Here is a 20,809-nt window from a genome sequence, read left to right as displayed (position 1 = left end):
AATCTATACAACCCTAGGAGCAGGTGCCTCAAACTTTGCACAAAACGCACTCTGCTCACCTCACCTACCCCCAGCCTGCTACCATTCACTGAGTGCCTGTGTGCCAGGCAAGAAATGACTGTACCACTGCACTTCGTCCTCACAGCAGTTCCATGATAGAGCTGTTGCCCTCTATTTTACAAATGAAAACTCAGCTTTAGAAATTAAGTGAATTGCTTAAAATAATATAGCACAAGTCAGTATCTAAACTCAAATCTGACTGATTCCAAGAGTCACGGTCAACTGCTTCATAGGAATTCTTGCACACAGCATCACGCATAGCTTACACAATTAAGGAGTTTGAAAGGACAGAGGGGAGCTTCCTGCACGGGACACAGTAACTGTCGACCTAATGCCAGAAGAAACCACATGGGACTCTGGGCTCCTCTGGCCAGGGTGGGTACTGGAAATACCAGTTTCATTTCTGCTTTCAGCATTCAACTGAAAATTCCATCTGGCTTCTACCACTTTTCTCTCTTCCTCAATTCATTTCGGACACCTATTTCTCTCTAACAAAACCACGGCTCTGTTTATTTCTGTGGATGGTTAAATCAGGAAGGGGAGGGAGTGGTTAATAGTAACCTCTCAGGATTCCGACCTCAGATACACAGACATGACGGGACACGCCCTGCAGGCCTGGCCTCACCCTAACTCCTTCAGGCCCTGGGGTGGGGGTGGAGGGAGCCGGTGAAGAGTACAAGAATGAGTCTAAGGATGAGCCACAGCTGAGCCCACTCTGAAAGGAAAGGACTGGAACTGGTCAGCTAGGAGCTCCAGGCCCAGAGGAGAAAAGCCTGGCTGTGGGAGGAAAAAGCCCTGCTCCAGGTGAAGGGAGAAGGGCAGAAGAATCCAAGCCCCAACGAAGAGGGCTGCTGTACAGGTCAAGCATTGGGCTGAAACAGGGAATGCAGCCTTAGCTGTTCTGAGCTAGAAATGACAGTGTGGGAAGGAAACAGCTTCTTCCCACAGCCCTCGGAAAAGGGAGTAATCAACAGGCTGCCCAGAGGTCATGGGGGAACTGGGACACTTCCTTTCTCTGAGGTTTCAGGAATGTTCCAGTGAGTAAATGTTCAAATAGGGCTGCAAACATTGTGGTGTACCTTAGAAGTTTCAAGGCTGGCATTGTGGCAGAGCAGATAAAGCCGTTACACTCAACATTGGTAACCCATCTCAGTGTGCCAGCTCATACCTCAGCTGTTTCACATCCAATCCAGCTCCTGGCTAATGGCCTGAGGAAAGCTTTGGCCTAGCCCAAGTCCGTCCATTGCCGCAATCTGGAAAGTAAATCTGATGTGGAAATCTTTCTGTCTCTCCCTTTCATTCTCTAACTCTGACGTTCAAATAAATAAATACTTTTTAAAAAAAAGTTTACATTGAAAAAATTAAGGCTTTCAAGCTATACAACTAGGGGCAAGCATTGGCATAATAGTATTTAATATGTTGCTTGGGATGTCCACATCTCATATGGAGTCTCTGGGTTCAAGCACTGATTCTACTTCTGCTTTCAGCTTTCTGCAAATGCTCCTGGGGAGCAGCAGGTAGTGACCCAAGTGTTTGGCTCCTGGCTACCCACATGAGAGACCCAGATTGAGTTCCAGGATCCTGACTTCATCAGGTCCTCTATTGGCTGTTGAGGTATTTAGGAAATGAACTAACAGATGAAAGGTTTCACTCTCACGTCCCCTTTGCAAATAATAATAATAAATAAAAGTAAATGAAATGTACCACATTTCTAAAAAAGACATAAGACAATGTAACCATGTATTCATAAAATAATAGCAGGATTAATTGTAAAAATTTGTGAGCCATATATTAAAAGCAGATGTTAAGTGTAAAGCTGATAAACATTCCCTTCTTTCCAGTCCTGTTAGTGTATCTCTGCAGAAAAACTTCAAAAGATTTATTTATTTGAAAGGCTGCATGTCAGACTCAACCCACACACATGCACACACACACACAGATCTTCCATCTGATGGTTCGCTCTCCAAATCGCTACAATGGTGAGGACCTGGCTATGCCAATGTCAGAAACAAGACATTCCATCCAGGTCTCCCACATGGGTGACAGGGACCCAAGCATGTGGGCACTGCTTCCTAGGCACTTTTGCTGGGAGCTGGACCAAAGGCAGAGCAGCTAGACTTCAACTGGCACTCCAGTGTGGAATGCCTGCATCATAAGTGGTAGCTGAACCCACACCACCACAATGCTGGTCCCTGGAGATAAACGCCTTTTTTACATTTTTAAAATTTTTATTGGAAAGTCAGATTTACAAAGAGAAGAAGAGACAGAGAGAAAGATCTTCCATCCATTGGTTTACTTCCCAAGTGGCTGCAATGATCAGAGTTGAGCTAATCCAAAGTCAGGAGCCAAGAGCTTCTTCCGGGTGCAGAGACCCAAAGTTTCGGGCTATCCTCTACTGCTTTCCTAGGCTACAAGTAGGGAGCTAGACGAGAAGTGGAGCAGCTGGGATATGAACCGGCACTCATATGTGATACTGGCGCATGCAAGGCAAGGACTTTAGTCACTAAGCTACTGCACCAGGTCTGGAGACAAACTCTTAAAAACTGAACTCTGAAGCCTTCTTTGAATGCGAGAATCCTAGGTGCAAAGCTCCTTAGTTGTGCCCCTGGGACAGTGCCAAGGGGACTCCCTCCAAAGAAATCTTGAGTATGGCCCAAGGAAGCAGCTATACAGGGTCTTGCCATGGGACAAAAGCAGAGCAGCCTGTCTGGGCAGGTCTCAGGCACAAGGGAGAGAAACCAGAGCTTGGCAGTGCTCCCAGGTGAGCCAGTCTCCTGTGTTCACTCTGGCAGTGCTGTGCCTGCTGCTCACTGACCCCCTGTCCTCGAACCCACTTGGCTGCTGGTAACAGGGAATGAAGTAATGACAGTCACAGACACTGTCTTTTCACTTGATGAAGGAAATCCTCTAGTGTGATGCAAAAGGGTTATGGGAGGGGATGGAATGGAGGAGAAACTGCTCCTGTAGCCACTGCAGTATTGTGGATTTATAACAAAAGGTACCAAGTTGCCAGCACTAGAGGCTGGACTGCACTCAGGACTTGAGATGCCACATGACACCACACTGTAGGATGACAAGAAAGAAAGCCAAAGAGAGCAACTGTCACTGCCTGTGAAGCAGGTGCATCAGTGAGGTGTGGCAGTTGGTCTCAGAGCACCTGCCCTCCCCTGTGGGAGACACACTGAGACACATGCTGCCTAAAGGCATCAGCAGCTGCAAGCATCCAAGGTCTCATAGGAGGCTCCCAGCAGGGGCTGTGACATCCAGGCAGGGCAGACAGCTTGGGCACAAGACAAACGGGTGTGAAGGGGGCTGGAGAAAACCTGTCCCCAGCTCATGGCTGTTTGTAGCATCCTAGTTCCTGGAGACACACAATATCCTATTCCCTGGCTGTGGCTGGGGGTCAAAGTCCAGGGCCAGTCCTGACACAGGCAAAGGGATCGTCTGCCATAAAACCGGAGTGTGCTTCCTGTCCCGGGTCTCAGGGCCCTCCCTCTAGATCAGTGGTCCTGCGTCTCCCAGCCTATGGAAAACATGAGGCATGGGGGAAGGGGAGGGGCATGGAAGCACATGGCTGGCCAGGCCTCAGCCTCATGGCACCAGGGTGGTAAACACTTGGAGGGAGGCCAGCCGTCTGGCGCCTCAAGTCTTCCATGTGTCCCCAGCCAAGATCCAGACCTGCATATTCTGGGCTCCTTCTGCCCCATTTCAACCAGGCTTTAAATTACTCAGACTTGGATGTATGTTACTCTCTCCAAAACGTCTCTGTTGACCTAGACTGCCACACACAATAAGCAATCTCAGAAGCCGAATGCCGAGCACCAAATACTGGAAGGTGTGGGCTTAGCAATCTGGCTGCGCCTCATTTGACTCAGGCCATCACAAGACTGCACACCACGGGCTCGTCCCTTCAGCAGTGCCCGGGTGAATTACAGAGACTCTGCTGGAGTCAGCTGATGGTGGTGACTCAGCAAAAATAAGATGTACGCTGAGGGTCTGAGGCGTCTGATGGACTCAGCGCTGAGGCTGTCAAAGCTTTCCTTCATCAGCTGGGCTACTACTGATTCCAAAATCTACCCCACAATCTGGAAGATGGGAACATTATCCAAGCATGATAACCCAGGGCCTTGGAATTGCCTATGGAGAGAACAATGGCGGTAATAACATGAATCAGGATATATAACCTTGCTCGCTGGCTATGTGCTACGCACAATTCCCATGCTTTACACACGCTTACCTGGGAGCTCAATTTCTCTGGGACAAGGTGAGAACCATTCTCACTCCAAGGTGGCCCCAAGCAACTCCCTGGAAGACACCCATGTCCTCTGGTGGTTCTCTGACACAGATGTGCTGCAGCTCCCCAATTCCAGCATCCTACAGGAGCAGGTCTGTGGGAGCAATGAGAAGGAGGGAGTATGTGAGCCTCTGGAAGGCAAGTCTAGTGTGTGCATTGTCACTGTTCCTCCCAAGAGTGAGGGACCGGCGCAGGGGTCACTCCATCTGTGAAGAGCCCACAGGAAAATCACTCCGAAATTATTGTAAAATCTAACAAAGTTGATCTCAAAGAAGTTGGGGACAGAATGACGATTATTAGAGGTCAGGGAGAGTAGAGGGGCGGAAGGGTTGGGAGAGGCTCATTAATGGTGTAAGTTACAGTTAGACAGGAATAAGGCATTCTGGCATTCTGTTGTCAAGTAGATGACTATTCATAATGATAATGGACTGTGTGTATGTATTGTGTAAAAGCTAGCACAAGGGATTTTGAATATCTTCATCATAAAGAAATGATTAATATGTAAAGTAGTGACTACAATTGCCCTGAGTCAAGAATTGCACAATGCAATCACACATAGAAACATGACATGGTACCCCATAAATATGTAAACTTACGTATTGGTTCAAAATAAAACAGTAATAAAAGAGAAATGATTCTTTTTATAACAATCTGCTCTGGGGTGCTTTCTTAAGTGTATTTAAAATACAATTTTAAAATTAGCTCTTCACAACCCTCTATGAAGCACATATGCATTGCCTGATGCACACCAGGGTAAGTGCTCTTCAAATGCTAGCTTCCCTGGAGGGGGACGCAGGGCAGACAGCATCTGGAGCTGGGGACAGGGCATAAGCTTCACAGCTGGGCATGGGTGTCTAGGGAGCTTTGCAGGCTGCTTCACACATTGTCCTCTCAACAGACCCATGGGGTACTGTACAACATCCCAACTTATAGATGAGAAAACTAAGGCTCTGAGAGGTCAAGCAACCGCCTCACTAGCATGCAGCCATTTAAGATCAAGGCTTGCCTGACTCCAAAGACCAGAACGCCAGAGCAGGTGCAAGGCAAGGCCAGACCAAGCGCATGTGCAAGGCTATAACCCATGACGTCCTCATTACAGATGTGGCTGTGGAATCCTGCCAGTTCCTTCCTTTCTGGTCTCCTTACTTTCTCAATAGAGACACAAAGCATGCATTTTACAAGTGTCCCAAGAGGGATCTGCCCTCAGCTGCAAAGAGCTGCTCAGATTATTGGAACTAGCCAATCTGAAAAACAAGCATTACTTCCGGAGCTGTTCTCCAGCAAGCATGGCTGGACAAGACAGACTCAGACATTTGCCCTGGTCAAGAAGGGCTATCCCCCGATGTTGCTGAGCCTGTCCAGGGGATGTTCTGTCTATGTAACCAGGAACATCACTGGCTGGTACCCTAAATCTGAGAGGAACACAACTGGAGGCTCTCTGGGGACCCTGCCAAGTGCACACGAGTTGGCGTCCATGTGGATTCGCCTCCCGAGGAACCAAGCTGATGCTAGATCTGGCATGTCTAACAAATGTAGCACTCAAGCCTATGACACTCAAATTGTTACCTCATGTTATAAAGGCCTGAAACTGCAAGCTGCAAGCAATTAGCACTGCATCTGAGACCAGGGAGAGGCAACCAAGAGAACAGGGGTTTAAAATGACTATTTTTGTCCATATGGAAAACTGGTAAGCTGTGTGCTTGGTACAATCTTTTCAGATATGTTTTTAAACCTTATGCTTTTTTTTAAAACTGAGATTTTAAATGTTATTCCAGGAAAAGAAGCAGAATTCCTTTAGCATGAGATGGAGATCTGTAAGTAAATTAAAAAGTTGTTGGAACCTTCAGTAAAGGAATTAACAATGTGAATGAACTTGGGCATAACAGCAAATTAATCAAACTGCATAAATCACAACTTTAATCAATCACAGAATTGCAACACTCGAAGGGACCTTGGAAATCACCTGTCCTGAGAACAAAAATTATGCAAAATAAGGAAAGGCAGGTGGAGGCAAAAAAAAAAAAAAAAAAAAGCCCTACGAACTAGAGAAAGGTATAAAGGAACAAATTTAGAAGGCCACATACCCAGTGGCTTGAAAGCTTTAGGGATGGAGGCACGCTGTATAGACAGTCTGGGTTCAAGGCTAGGCTCTGCTTCTTGAGGGCAGAGTGAACAGGCTGAGCTGATGGAGTGCCTCCTGAGCCACAGTTTACACTCCCGTAGAACAGGTGCAATACAAGGTCACCCAGGGGACCATTCACAGAAAGAACTTAGTGTGATGTTCAGGATACCAAATGATGTCTGGGACATCAGAGCTCAGTAAACATTAACTCCATGGAAAAGGGAACTCCACAACCAGAAATGAAGTCAGTCAGGCTAATACTCCAGGTATCACTGGTTTTTCTCTTTTTATATGTATATGAAATGGGAGACAAAGTACAGGACACATAAACACGCAGACATCTGATCACAAAACAGGACAAGGTACCCAAGATCATTCAGGAAGCAAAAGGGATCTGTACAGAAAGGAGCCATATTTCATCTGCAAATGAGGCCAGGTCTGAGAGGTGAGAGATGAGGACCCATGAGGCCATGTGTCTCCTCTCCTGCAAGGATTTTTCACCTTCGAGAGCTGCTTTCAACAGCCAGAGCTTAGAACCCTGGGCAAACTCCTAGCCAAAAAGGGTTCAAAGCGAATGAACAGCCAACTGCTACATTTTAGTCTGCGAAAGTCATTAGCGCTGCATTAAAAGTGACTGCATGGGAAAAGTTAGACATTAACAAACATAAACAGTGCATAAAATGTTGCTTATAACATGTATCAACTGTGCTGAGGAAAGCAGTTTAGAATAGTGAAAGAAGTACAAGTTCTGGGATAGAGCAAATCTTGAAACTGAAACCAAGGACAGGAGATGTCATTCCTTCAATCCTCTGTTTTTGTCACACAGAAGTCACCATGAAAAGTCACTGATTGCCTGCCACATGTTTGGTATCAAATACATATGCATGTCTTCCCATTTCTTCCACATTTGTTACATTCACAAACAGCCCGGGGGGGGGGGGCGGCCAAGCTTTCGAGGAGCTATGTGGGATTCCTTCATCCCATAACAGGGTCCTTGGGTTTGAGGCCGGGCTTCCTGCTAACACACACCCAGGGAAGCAGCAGGTGATGGGTCAAGTAGTTGGGTTCCAGTTACCCATAAGGAAGACCTCATGGTCTCCCAACTCACAGCTGTAGTCTGGCCCAGTCCCAGCTGCTAAGTGCCTTAGAGGAGTGAACCAGCAGATGCAAAAACTTTCTTTCAACTAAATGTAACTGGACACTTTCAATTTAGAAAATGAACAGCTCTGTTTTGGAGTGAGAAAAGAGGGTTAGACCCACTTGACTCAGTCAGATGTACAGCTGTTTAAGAAGACCCCAAGGAACAGAAGACACTCCCGGTCAGCAACATACACCTGAACTAGACACAGATGAAGGAACTGCCTCTGGAATGCAGATCTCCCAAATCTACAGTGCCAGAAAAAATAGCTGTACTTAGAACAAGAGACAGGGGTCTTCACCCCATTTCTGCTACTGTTTTTTTTTTCTTTCACCTTAGGCACTTCACTTAACATACGACCTGTGTTGCTTGGGCTCCAAATCCATAAAGTGAGGACTTTGAGTAGATAATATCCAAAAATCCCTTTAGAGCTCTTAAAATCCCGTGTCTATGACTTGGTTCTTTTTTTTTTTTTTTCTTTAAAGCATGACACCACTACTCCAACAGCCAGAGGGCCTGGCTATGCGACTTGTGCCTTGATTCAAGCCATGAGTTGAAGCCTGGGCTGGTGGCTCCTTGTAAGCAGCAGCCACAGAGCAGCACTGAAGTGAGCTAGGCTGCCAGCTGCCCCTGCTGCGCCTCGCCTGAAGTCAGGTGAGCTGGGAAAGCACGGGTGTGTCATGAAGAGAGGATTTTATTGTGAAAATGAGATTTCTATGAGTTTAAAGCAACAAAAATGCTCTGGAGATTGCTGTCTAAATGATGCCATGTGAATAAAAAAGACAGAGAATGACCGCCCACAACTCTTCAGGTTTTAGCGTTCTTTGGTTGATATAGATTTTACTTAATTCCATCTGATCCTTCCCTTCAAAGCATCCTTTGGCTAGAAATTCAAAGTAAGATGGAGGTGCACGCTAATCATAGTCCTTAAACTCAAATCAGTGAGAGAGCTTAAGCTTTACAGAATTTTAAAATCTCATGCACCTAACCATCTGATTCATCATTCTAATTCCATGGTTTTCCCAACACTTAGCCGATTTCTGCGCCTGGCAGGCTGGAGCTCTTTGAAAACAAATGAAACCTCATTCCTATCCATCATATGCTGCAGTTGTTCATATTCATTTTCTAGGGCTACAATAATCAAATACTACAGACTGGTGGCCTGCAGTACACAAATTTATCTTCCAACAGGTCTGGAATCCTAACATTAAGGTGTCAGCAGGATTAGATTCTTTGGCATTCTCTCTCCTTGGCCTGCAAAGGACCCTCTTGCTTCCTGTTTTCACCTGTGCAAATCTCTTACAAGGACCTTGAAATGAGCGACCTCTTCAAAAACCTTGTCTCCAAATCAGCTACATTCTGAGGGACTGAATTAGGACTTCACACATGAAGCGGGAAGGTAGAGGCAAATTCAATCCAGAATGTTGTTCAGCAAGTGTGGTGTGAGGGAACGGTGGAAGGATGGGTGCATGCGTAGATACACAGATGGATGGAGAGAGGAGATGGACAATCAAGTGAGCAACAAACCCTTAATGGACTAAATGGATGATTTAGTCACTCATGGAGACTGGGTTTTGCTGTAATATCATCTCAAAAGAAGATGTTTTTAAAAATCATTACTCACCAACTCTATCAATGCTGACAAAAATAGACACATCTGGATTTACCAAAGCTATTTTTTTTCATTTCTATGCTTACTGCCTTCCTATAGCCAAGGAACAGCAGCATTTGCCTACAACAAATAGCTACCTACATGCTTGAAATCTTCATACTGAGGAAACAAAGAGCTAAGAGAATAGTTTTGCATTGGTTACTTGATATCTCATTATTTGCTTGCTTTTAACTGAAGCTGGCTATACCTAATTTCTACATTGTTTTAGCACTTTGATTCCATTTAACAAATTACAGAAATGTCCCTACAGGACTACAGAGAAGAGGAAAATGCTTACCAAGGACATCAGAGAATTTCCCTCCTGGTTCACCTGGGCACTCTAAGTGTTTACTACATCTCCAGTCACATAAAAATTCACAAACCAACACTCCATTCCCAACATTCCTTATTTTGCCCTCTGGGTATAGGATGAACTCGGTCATATGGAAGGCTGCCAAGATCATTGTGCAAGACTGTTCGGACAGGGGTCAGAGAGGTGCCTGTGCACCTCTGCCCTGCCCTAAGTCATGCTGCTGGGAGGCTGACTCAAAAACTTCCCTAGTGCCAACCTACATTACAACAGGAAGTATTGCCTGAGGTCACCACTCAGTTCTAATGAATGAGCTGTTTTATGAGCCTAATTACTAGTGTCGTGGGGCCACGTGGGCATTCATTCATTTATTCACTCCAATTCATCCATTCCCGACTGGGGATCTTGCTTAACAGAGAAGCAGCCAATGTGGCAATTTTTACAAGTTTCACTACAATTTAGAACATTTCTGTGCTTAAATGTAACAGAGGGAGATAAACGGATGGTTTAAGTTCTGGCTGTATAATATGTGATTTAGATATTAAAATTTAAACATAAATTTCTTGTGGCCCTTTGTCAGTGACAATAATGCATTATCCTGCCTCTGATCCTTGGGCAGACTAACTACTCTAAACTTAGAATTAACCCATAGGATTGTTCCTCTGTGGCCTTCCTCTTAGTCTCCCTGGGATGAAGCAGAGAACTGAGTTGCCTTGACTAAGTACCTACGTAGAATGGACCTGGGAGATTGGAGGTTCACTACCTCACCCTTACCCCCACCCACAGAATTCTTTCCCAGTCCTGGACACCAAGATCCTCCTCCTTGGAACTGGTAAAATACATTCATGTGCTAGGAAACTGGTCGGGGACTCAAGCCAACTGACACCTGGTCTCTCTTGTCTGCCTATCTTTTAGAAATGTGCTTTCACTGTCCTGCTGCAGACATGTTTTCTGTAAATCTCTTCATTTTCTTTTTGAGAGTAGGTGGCACACAAGCCACGTTAGAAGACAAACTTTCAAGTCAGCAAGAGATGCTCGGTGAGGAGGCGGCACACACAGCCGGCACACCTGTCACTCCCCCGCTGAGGCTGTGTACCCTGCAGGCTTCAGGATGATGAAGAACCACTCAATGTCTGCTGAGAGCCCCGTTCGGTCAGAAGCAGAGCATCTGACTTACTGAAGCCTTGCTCTACTAACAGTTTCATGTCATGGAAGGACAAGGACACGGTGAAATGAGCTGCTGCTTGGTCTTATTTTTGGCCAATGAGGGAGAACTAGATGGATGACTGATAAAAGTCAAATGGGACCTGTCATCACACGATCTGTAACAATCAGGGAAGAGAATCTGAACACTTTGGGTTCCCGAGACAGGAGGAAAGCAGGACTCCAAGAGTCCACAATAATGAAGGTGATTCAGTGAACTACATCTCAGAGAGCAGTACGATATGGGTGACGAAGTACATACTCAGACCTGAGTTAGGCCCCTGGCTGTGCTCACAGGTGTGCAAACACCAGCTCCCTCCATCTCAATAGCCTCATCTGCAATCATATATAAGACCTAACTTACATGTTGATTGTGAGTGCCTGAATCATGGCAAACACTCAGTCATGGTTAGGTATTATCACTGTCATGGCTACCATTCTCATGGGCTTCTTTTTTTTTTTAATTTTTTTATTATTATTTTTAATTCATTAATTACATTGTATTATGTGACACAGTTACATAGGTACTTGGGTTCTCCCCACCCCTCCCCAAACCCTCCCACCATGGTGGATTCCTCCACCTTGTTGCATAACCACAGTTCAAGTTCAGTTGAGATTCCCCCATTGCAAGCATATACCAAACATAGAGTCCAGCATCTTATTGTCCAGTCAAGTTCAACGGCTTCTTAGGTATACCCTCTCTGGTCTGAAGACAGAGCCAGCAGAGTATCATCCCGATCAATTAAAAACTCCAGCATACCATCAGCAAGAATTTACATCACTATGGAATTAATTGACATAGTAATGAGTAACCAATATGGTAAAAGTAAGATACAAAGATCCATTTTCTTTGATTCCATGGGCCAGAGAGTCTTGCTCACATAGAACTCAATTCTAGAAGGATTGCAGGTTTTGCATAACTAAATGTTGATTGTCTGCTTATGTATCATTTCAGAGAGGAAGAAGATGTGAGTTGTTTAAAGAAATCACTAAGTCTCCATGGGTTCAAGAATGCTTAGAAAGGCAGTAAGGAATTGCAGCCAAGAACAGATACAAAGGAGTGAGTGACAGGGGGGGAAAAGAAAAAAAGAATCAAGTCAGGCAAGCAAAGGGCAGGGGTTGGGGATGACACATCTGTAGAGCCAGGAGAACAAAGGTGTTTGTTCAGAACAAGGGTGAGGACAAGAGAAGTGCTGCCTCCAGCCTGGGGCAGATGCCATGGCCAGCTTAGAGATGATGATGCAGTAAAAGCAGAATTACTCTGCTCTTTCTTGGCTTCCATATTCTCTACCAAAAATGAGCTTTGAGCCAGAAAGGAGGACAAAAACATGGCTAAGAGGAATTGAAAGCAAGAGATGGTGGGGAAATGGGAGGGGAACACCTAGCCACCCCAACAATCTCTGGGGTAATGATCACTGCTGAGCCCTATCTGAATGAAAGCCGAAGCATGTACCGCACAGGGGTTGTTGCACCCACAGAGAGTGAGAATTCAAGAGGCAGGGATTTGGCCTCACAGTGAAGCCATCACTTGAGACACCTGCATCTCATATGGAAGAAGCTGGTTCAAGGCCCAGCTCTGCTTCTGATTCCTCCACTCTTTTCAGCTGTGTACCTGGGGAGGTTCAAGTGGTTGGGTCCCTGACACAGAGACTGAGTTCTCAGCTAGTGGAAAACTGGGGAATGAAATAGCAGTTGGGAGATCTCTCAGTCTTTCTGCCTTTCAGAGAACATTTTAAAGAGTAAGAATTCATGACTATAATATCTGACAAATAAAATAGTGGCAGTACAATAATCCTTTTATATATGAGTTTAGGAAGCATGATAGAACTTCCAGAAACATCTCAATTTGTTAACAGATTTAGCAAAATCCTAGCATAGATGCGATACTATATTGTTCCAGGAAGATGAATCCTGAACATATTAGACTCACTTGCATTCACACAGATGGCAGCTCTGTTCCAGACATTGTCAGGTTAGGAAATGGTACCTCATCAGGCTGCGCTCTTTGTTGTTCAGGTAGCAAAAAAAATGACAGCAATCAGGAGCACTCCGCAGGCTCAGAGGACCACAGCCAGGGTAATATTTGTCTGTAGGGCTTTATGGAAGGCACATTAGTCAGTCGTCAGTGATGCTCTGCACACAGTGGCTTCCAGTGGCAGAACAAAGGAAGTCTGCTGACATCTGCTGGGAATGAGACAAGGAGGCAGCCGGGCAGGTGGCAAAGGGCTGAGCACAGACTGTGGAAGCAGACAGCCCGTGTTGAATCTCAGCTCCATCAGAAAACACCTGTGTGATATTGAAGACGTTATGTACACTCTCAGACTCAATTTTTTTACATCTGGAAAATGGGGCTAATAATCACAACACTTATAGTACTTGTATCTATTTCACAAAAGCGAATAAATGAAGTGTTTACAATAACACCTGACTAAGGAAGTGGTTTTTATGAATAGGATCCCAACCACCTCCAGTAGGCTGGGGAAAAAAAAATGAAACAAAACTGAATATTCCGAAAGAGAAGCTACAAAGATGTTTACAACATAAACAACTAACAACAGGGGATCCACAGCAGATACATATAATGGAATATTACAACCAATAAAATTATGCTACAAGCAGAAAACAACAAAATAAACAAGTAAGATTGCATCAAAAGCTTCAGCACAGCAAATGAAGCTGTCAACAAAATGAGATAGCAGTCAAAGGACTGGGAAACAAAAATATCCGTAAACCCCATAGCTGATGAAGAACTAATAGTTAAAATATATAAGGAATTCATAGAGCACAATAAAAAGGTTTGAAAATGGGCAAAGGATTTGAAAAATAGTTTTCAGAAAAGATATTAAAAATGGCCAACAGGCACATGAAAAGATACTACTCACAGTGGCATAGCAAGCTGTCAACGCCAGCATCCTACAGTTTGTGACACAGCCACACCACTTCAGATTCATCTCTATCTGCTTATGGCTTGGGAGGACAGTGGAAGATGGTCCCAGTCCTTGGACCTCTGCAGTCACATGAGAGACTGGCAAGAATCTCCTGGCTCCCAGCTGCAGATTAGCTCAGCTTGGGCCACTGAGGTCATTTGGGAGTGAAGTAGTGGATAGAGGACCTTCCTGTATCTCTTCTGTAAGATCTACCTTTCAAATAAAAATATTAATATAAAATATATTTAAAAGATGCTACTATCACTAAACAACAAGGAAATGAGAATCAAAATCACAATATGGTATCATCTCAAATCCATGGTATCATCTCAAATCATGGTTATCATAAAAAAGATGAGAGGGACCAGTATAATGTTGTGGCACAGAGAGGTGCTGTTTGTTGTCTGCTCACAGATATTGCATGTGAATACCAGTTGAAGTTCCCATGCTCTACGTCTGATCCAGCTCCATACTAATGAGCCTGAGAAAGCAGCAGAAGATGGCAAGTACTTGGGTCCTGGCCATCCAGGTGAGAGACCTAGATGAAGTTCAAGGCTCGTAGTTTTGGCCTGGTCCAACCCTGGCTGTTGCAACCATTTGGAGAATGAATTAGCAGATGGAAGATGTCTTTTTTCTCTCTGCCACCATGCCTTTCAAATAATGACTTTTTTTCAAATAATAATTTTTTTAAAAGGAAAAAGACAATAGACAAGTGTTGGTCACAGCATGGGAAGAAGCAAATTCTTGTGCACTGGAAGGTAGATTGGTGCAGCCACCGTGGAAAACAGTATGGAAGCTCCTAAAGAAATTAAAAACAGAATTACCATCTGTCTCAGAAATCCCCCACCTTGTAAAGATATCTGATTCCCAGGTTCATGGCAGCATTATTTACAATAGAGAAGATAAGAAACAACTCTAGAATCTGTTACCAGCAAAGCTGGATGGGTTCTTTCCTTGGCTTACTATAGAAATAAAAAGCTGGGAATTGGTTGCAGACAGAGAAGTTTTATTTGGGAAGTGACAGGGTGAATATGGAAAGAAGAGGGAAATAGAAAGCCCCTTGGAAGGAGAGGGAGAGACACCAAAGGTTTCCAGAACAATCTTGGGATTTTAGGTATTCCCCTGACTCCCCCTTGCCTGGGCAGGAACCTGCAGGGAAGACACTCCCTATTGGTGGTCTCTCACACAGAGAATAGCTGGGCAATTCTTGTGCCACCCACTTGAAGGTGTGGCCAGGATTTTAGCAAACTTGGACAGTCTCAGGATCCATCAACAGATCAATGGAAACAGAAATTCTCTCTCTCACACACACAGAGGCATATCTTTCAGTGGGCAATTACTCAGCCTTTTCAACAAGGAGATCCTGCCATCTGCAGCAACATGGATGAAGACATTACACTACATGAAAGAAATCACCAGAAAAAAAAACACCACACGAAATCACTTAAACATGGATTCTAAAAAAAATCAAGTACACACAACCAGAAGGTAAAACAGTAATCATAGGGGGCTAAGCAAAGCAGAATGAGATGGTTGAAGGTCAAAGGTATAAAAAAATGTCAACAACAAGTGTCCTGTTACAGAAATGTAATTAATGTAGTGAAGAAAGTGAGCCCCTCTGGGAAGAGGAGTGATGCAGGAAAGAAACGCTGTTTGCAGAAAGAGCTCTCAGAGGAGATGGGCTGAGTCCTGCCCTGCTGGGAGGAAAAAAGGCCCTCACCAGGAAAGGGCATGAAGTCACAGGAGATGGGCAGGTAAGCCCGGCGAGCTGGAGGCGGCAGCTGGTGGGGCCTAGGGTGCTGCAGGCCAGGGAAGCATGGCTGGCTATATTTTTTGTGAGGTAGAAGCCCAACAGGAGGACTTGAAAGCTGGAGGCTGTGATTTTAAAGAATCAACACTGGTTATATTTTTAAAGAATAGATGGAAACATGGAGGCAAGGAAGCCAATTTTAGGGAATAATAGCCTAGTATTTTTGTTATCATTTAGGAAAGAAAAGGTGTTGATTTAGGTTGAGAAAGGGGTGAAAAATGCAGACTTGGAATCTATTCTGCATAGTAAGATCTTAATATTATAAAAAATAAACACACACACACTGGATAGATCTGCAGATGTTCACAGTGGTTATCTCTGGATCATGCTATTCATGGTGACTTTAATTTGCTTCCTTTCATTTTTCTGCACTTGTCAAAGTTTCCACAACAAACACATAGCATTTAAGTAACCAGAAGTAAAAAGAGGACAGTCTTGGAAAAGAGAAAGGACAGGCGGAGTGAGGTGTGGGTCAGCAACAGCCTACGAGAGGCCAGGAATGTGACGGCAGCACGTTCAGTGTTTGTTACGGTATAACTGACTGTCTAGACAAGGAGTACCTCCCGAGGCTGCAGCAGCCAGCACACAGTGCTCCCTTCTGCTCTTCTATATTAGCCCACCTGATGTAACATGTGCTCTAACATAAGATCTAACCGAGCTACAGAAAAAACAGGACTGGAGGGAGCGCCTAACCACATACCACCATCATCCCAGCACTAATCATCTACTCCTCATCAGGCACTTTAAAATGCAATACATTGGGGCTCGTGCTATGGTTCAACAGGCTAATCCTCCACATTATGGTGCCAGCATCCCATATGGGTGGGAATTTGTGTCCTGGCTGCTCCATTCTCACAGCAGCTCTCTGCTTGAGAAAGCAGGCTTGGAAAAGCAGCAGATATGCCTGAGTCCTGGGGTCCCTACACTCATGTGGGAGACCCAGAAGAAGCCCCTGATTCCCAGCTTTGGATCAGTTTAGCCCTAGCTATTACAGTTATATGAGGAATGAAGCAGTGGATTGAAGATCTCTCTCTCTCTCTCCTTTATTTTTTCCAATTTAAAAAATCAATAAATCTTTTTCAAAAAATGCAATATACCAGGCCCGGTATAGTAGCCTAGTGGCTAAATTCCTCATCTTGCATGCACCTCATGTGGGTGCCAGTTTGTGTCCTGGCTGCCCCATTTCCCATCCAGCTCCCTGCTGTGGCCTGGGAAAGCAGCAGAGAATGGCCCAAAGCCTTGAGTCCTTGCACCTGTTTGGGAGACCCAGAAGAAGCTCCTGGCTGCTGGTTCTGGATAATCTCAGCTCTGGCTGTTGTAGCCACTTGGGAAGTGAGTCAGTGGATAGATATTTCTCTCTGTCCTTCCTTCTCTCTGTAAATCTGCCTTTCCAATAAAAGCAAATAAATCTGGCCTAGCTGTAGACAATGGCCTAGGTTACCTTGTACCTGCTGTGAGAAAAGCAGCCAATACTTGGTAGGCATCCTGGGCCTGGTTAATACCAACTTTGTGATAACTATACCACTGTGCCAGCATAATCCCCTATTCTATTTTTAAATTCTATTTTATTTTACTATTATATTTTTTAGAGATATGTGGGGGAGATTTGGTGCTGTGGACCCCCAATCCAGCTCAGGCTAGCCTACGTGAGCACCATTTGCTTTTGGGCACCCCATGTACTCCTGGGCACAAGGACTGGATTGATCAGGAAAAGGGGCAAGGGAATGTATGGATGGGAGGACCCCTGTGGGAGTACATTGCAGGTGATGAATGACTTTTGAGGGACTTCCACCAACAAGGCCACTGTACTTGCTGACCATGGAATGCATGTGACAGAACTGGGTCTCCTCAGTGGCTCAGACAGAGCAGTGGATGGCATGCCCAGATGCACATGGAGGATATGGTAGTCCATTGAAGCCTGCAGAGGATATCTGGTACCATAGCAGAACATGGAGGGCAGCCAGATGTTGATAGCAAATATCTGGGTGAATGGAGATTCTAAGGCGAACTGTGTCAGCCAATGGACCTTGGCAGGATTTTCTCATCCTTACAGTGGTGAGATTGACAGCATTTCAGAACTATTGTGTCCACCTGGGCAGAACCCTTGCAGCATGCTCTGCATTGTGGATGCTGCAATGACATTGGTTGGCTCTTCCCCATCCCTGGCCACTGAGGTGGGTGTGGCTTCTTCCCTTATCTCTCTCCTTCTCGCAGATACAGGAAGAAGAAAAACAAAATTTGGAAACAATTGTCTCACCCACTTCCCCTAATCTCAACCCATCCCACCTGATTAACTATCTAAACATCATCAAAAATAAGTTTAAATAGTATTAAATAAATAATCTTTTTTTTAAAAAAATGCAATGTGCCTTAGATAGGAGAATGTCCACTTATATGGAAGGAAGAAGGTGGCAAAAGAATAGTTTTTGAGCATTTAGGAGCCAGTATTAACCACGTTCTTACGCTGTGTGCATCTAATCCTTTCCACTACATTCTAAGTATTGTCTGTTTTACAAATTGAGTCTAGGTAGGGTGTGCAATGATTCACATGGGAAGCAGAATTGTGTTTTTGGCTCCTATCCTGACTGCAAGCATTTGGGAAGTGAATCGGCTCTTAGGAGCTTCTCTCCCCGTGTCTCAACAAACAAACAAATAAAAATTCCTAGGTGCTGCATGACTTTGAACATGTAACTAATACTTCCTAAATCTCAGTTTCCTCATGCATTAAACATTGGTGTTTTTGCAAAGGAGATTGTTTAAAATTGCATTCACACATTGGAGCGCTTAGTGTATCTGCTAAGCTCAATAAGTGACAGCTATCATTACTAAAAATGTGGCCAGAATCAGCCAAAGCATATGTGAGAGAGAGGGTGGAAAAGAAGAGAGTCTGAGGGCTTATGCAGAGCTTGCTGGAGGTCTGTCCCAGGAAAGCGGAGCAAGGTTCCGACTGACTTTCCCGAAGTCAGATTCAGTGAAAATGGGGACCGCAGGGTGTCTGGCAGGTTGTAACCTGAAACCTATTAGGTGGGCAATGTCAGTTTTCCATCCAAGAGGGCACAGTCCATTCTCACCTGATGCCACTCTTGGTCCTGATGCTGTGAGATGTTAATGCCCAAGTGCCCTGTAAGGCAAAGTGTGAGTAGCTACCATGAGGGCCTGACAAAGCCCGTAGCTGGAATGTCTGCATGGAGGTCCAGGAACTTCCTGGCAAGCAACGTGAGTAGCACCTTCCTGGTGAGTTACTACAGACACCAGACACCTTCAAGGGTAAAAGACACTTAAGATCCAAGGGGGAACTCAGCATGAGAGAGGGTGGTCTGGTCTGACGCTGTAGGTTACCAGCAAGAGGGGCAGCTGCAGGGTGCCATGCTGGTTCCAGCATGGCTCAGAACTGAGACTGGAAACTCTTCTAGATAACAAGGTAGCTTGAAAGCGAGAATGGACACTGGAAATTAAAGCAATGGCTGTCTTGGAGCCCAAGCACTCAGTACAGGCAGAGGACCTAGGTCACTGTTGAGCAGCACTGCAGCTGGGGTAGAGGGGATGACTACTTGAGTAGAGCCAGTTGTCACTGACACCCCATGGTGAGCACTGGCAATGTTGGTAGTTCAAGCAGATGTTCCAGATTTTTCTTCCCTTGCATTTCAACTGGGTACTGACTCTTTCGGAATGAACTAAAACCAGGGTGTCCTTGGAAATCTTGGATGTTTGGAAGAGTCAGGAGGTTGTGCAGTCCTTAAGAGAGACAAATTGGACTTCTTACTAATGCAAGTAGGATGGTATATTCACAACTAATGGGAGAAAAAGGGATTATTTGTTACTTAGACCTCTCTAACCTCAAGCTATTAAAGTTGGTTGTATTAAGTGCATACATTTAATAAGACCTGATCAAGCTCAAAGTTAATGAATTTCTAGAAATTAAAAATAATACTGAGAAAAGCAGCTCATTAATTATTACAAACCCTATGAATTTGGAAGCAACCCAAAGTGTCCATGAACAGATAAACGGATAAGCAAAAGTAGTACATTCATTAAAAGGAGTATTAGTCTACTTTAAACAGAAAATGAAATCTGACATATGCTACAAAATAGATAAACCTTGAGAGCACGATGCTGGGTGAACTGAGCTCGTCAGGCCAGCATTGTGGCACAGTGGGCAAGTCATGCCTATGACACCAGAATCCCATTTGAGACTTGCTCTAAGTGTGCTGGTCAGACCCGTGGGCACAGCATTTGCTTGTTCACAATGTTTATTACCTGCCTTCTGTGTGTTGTTCTGGGGACTGGTGTAAATCAGTGAAACTAGATGTGTTAAGATCCTTGCCTTCCAGTTTAGCAGTGAGAGGAAGGAGACAAAATAAGCAGTAAACAATAACTATGTCATGGATACAGCACTCTAAGGGGAATGGGTACTTGGTTACAGCTGCATTTTTAAGTAAGACTGGCAGGGAGACCTGAAGGTGACGTCTCAGCAGAGAGCTGCAAAGAGATGGGAAAGACAGCTGTTCCTGGAGGAAGAACGCTCCGTGCAGAAGACACATCCCATGTGAGCTCTGGTACAGAGCCTGCTTGGGACTGCTGCCTCTGTGATGAGGGCAGTTAGGGAAGGGAAGAGGGGCAGGAGGTGAGGCGTGCACGGTGATGGAGGGGTGTGAGGTGTTTGGGGCTATACACTGAGTGGTTGGGGAAAGTGCTGGGTCTTAAGCAGAGAAGTGCCATGATCTGCCTCTGAATTTATTCAACATGCTCTGTATGAAGTATTGTTTAGACTTGACAACATTATCAGTGAGGTAACAGCTTCTGAGGAAATGGAACTCACATCCAGGCCAGCGTCAGGAGCACGTGATGAGAACTCCAGCAATCTTGGGAGGGGAGAGGAAGCAGGAGTTGGGTAAAAATAGTTGTGTCATTTAGTTCAAAGAGCCCCCAGGAGGAAAAACTAACAACAATAGCTGTAAAGGTCACTGCAGATATTAAGTGCTATCAAATGCTAACTACTCCTTAAACATAAAAGGCCCATTATTATTCTGCAGCCCAGAGTCATGACCTCTGCTCACCTGCAAAGCTGGCCCAGCACTTTTAGCTTGAGGGTCTCAAAGGACTTTTTTGGGAGCTCCTGCTATGTACTGCTGGATCCCCCATCCACAGCTTTGTTAGAAGGGCCTGAGTGGTTTTCCAGGTGTCCGCTGCAACAAAACACTATCCTGAGGTGAGGGGTAATGAGCATTTGTTTATTCAGAAAAAAGCATCAATTCTTAAGTTGTGCTTCCAAGCCTCCCGGAAAATGCATTACT

The 20,809-nt window shown here is 44.9% G+C and overlaps 1 protein-coding gene across 2 annotated transcripts in view; it reads right to left on the bottom strand.

The window, feature by feature from the left end:
• Positions 1–3,641: 3,641 nt before the first annotated feature.
• The window catches only part of NUBPL (NUBP iron-sulfur cluster assembly factor, mitochondrial), a 267,564-nt gene continuing 250,396 nt past the window's right edge, over positions 3,642–20,809 (bottom strand). The window contains exon 11 of one of the 2 annotated variants that reach the window (XR_009245637.1): positions 3,642–4,560. The gene's annotated coding sequence lies outside the window, so the exon portion shown is untranslated. The remainder of the gene's footprint in view (positions 4,561–20,809) is intronic. The other variant, XR_009245635.1, reaches the window with a different exon arrangement.

The sequence above is a fragment of the Ochotona princeps genome, chromosome 6, assembly GCF_030435755.1.
Source record: "Ochotona princeps isolate mOchPri1 chromosome 6, mOchPri1.hap1, whole genome shotgun sequence".
Taxonomy (NCBI): domain Eukaryota; kingdom Metazoa; phylum Chordata; class Mammalia; order Lagomorpha; family Ochotonidae; genus Ochotona; species Ochotona princeps.
This window is presented reverse-complemented; position numbering and strand designations above follow the sequence as displayed.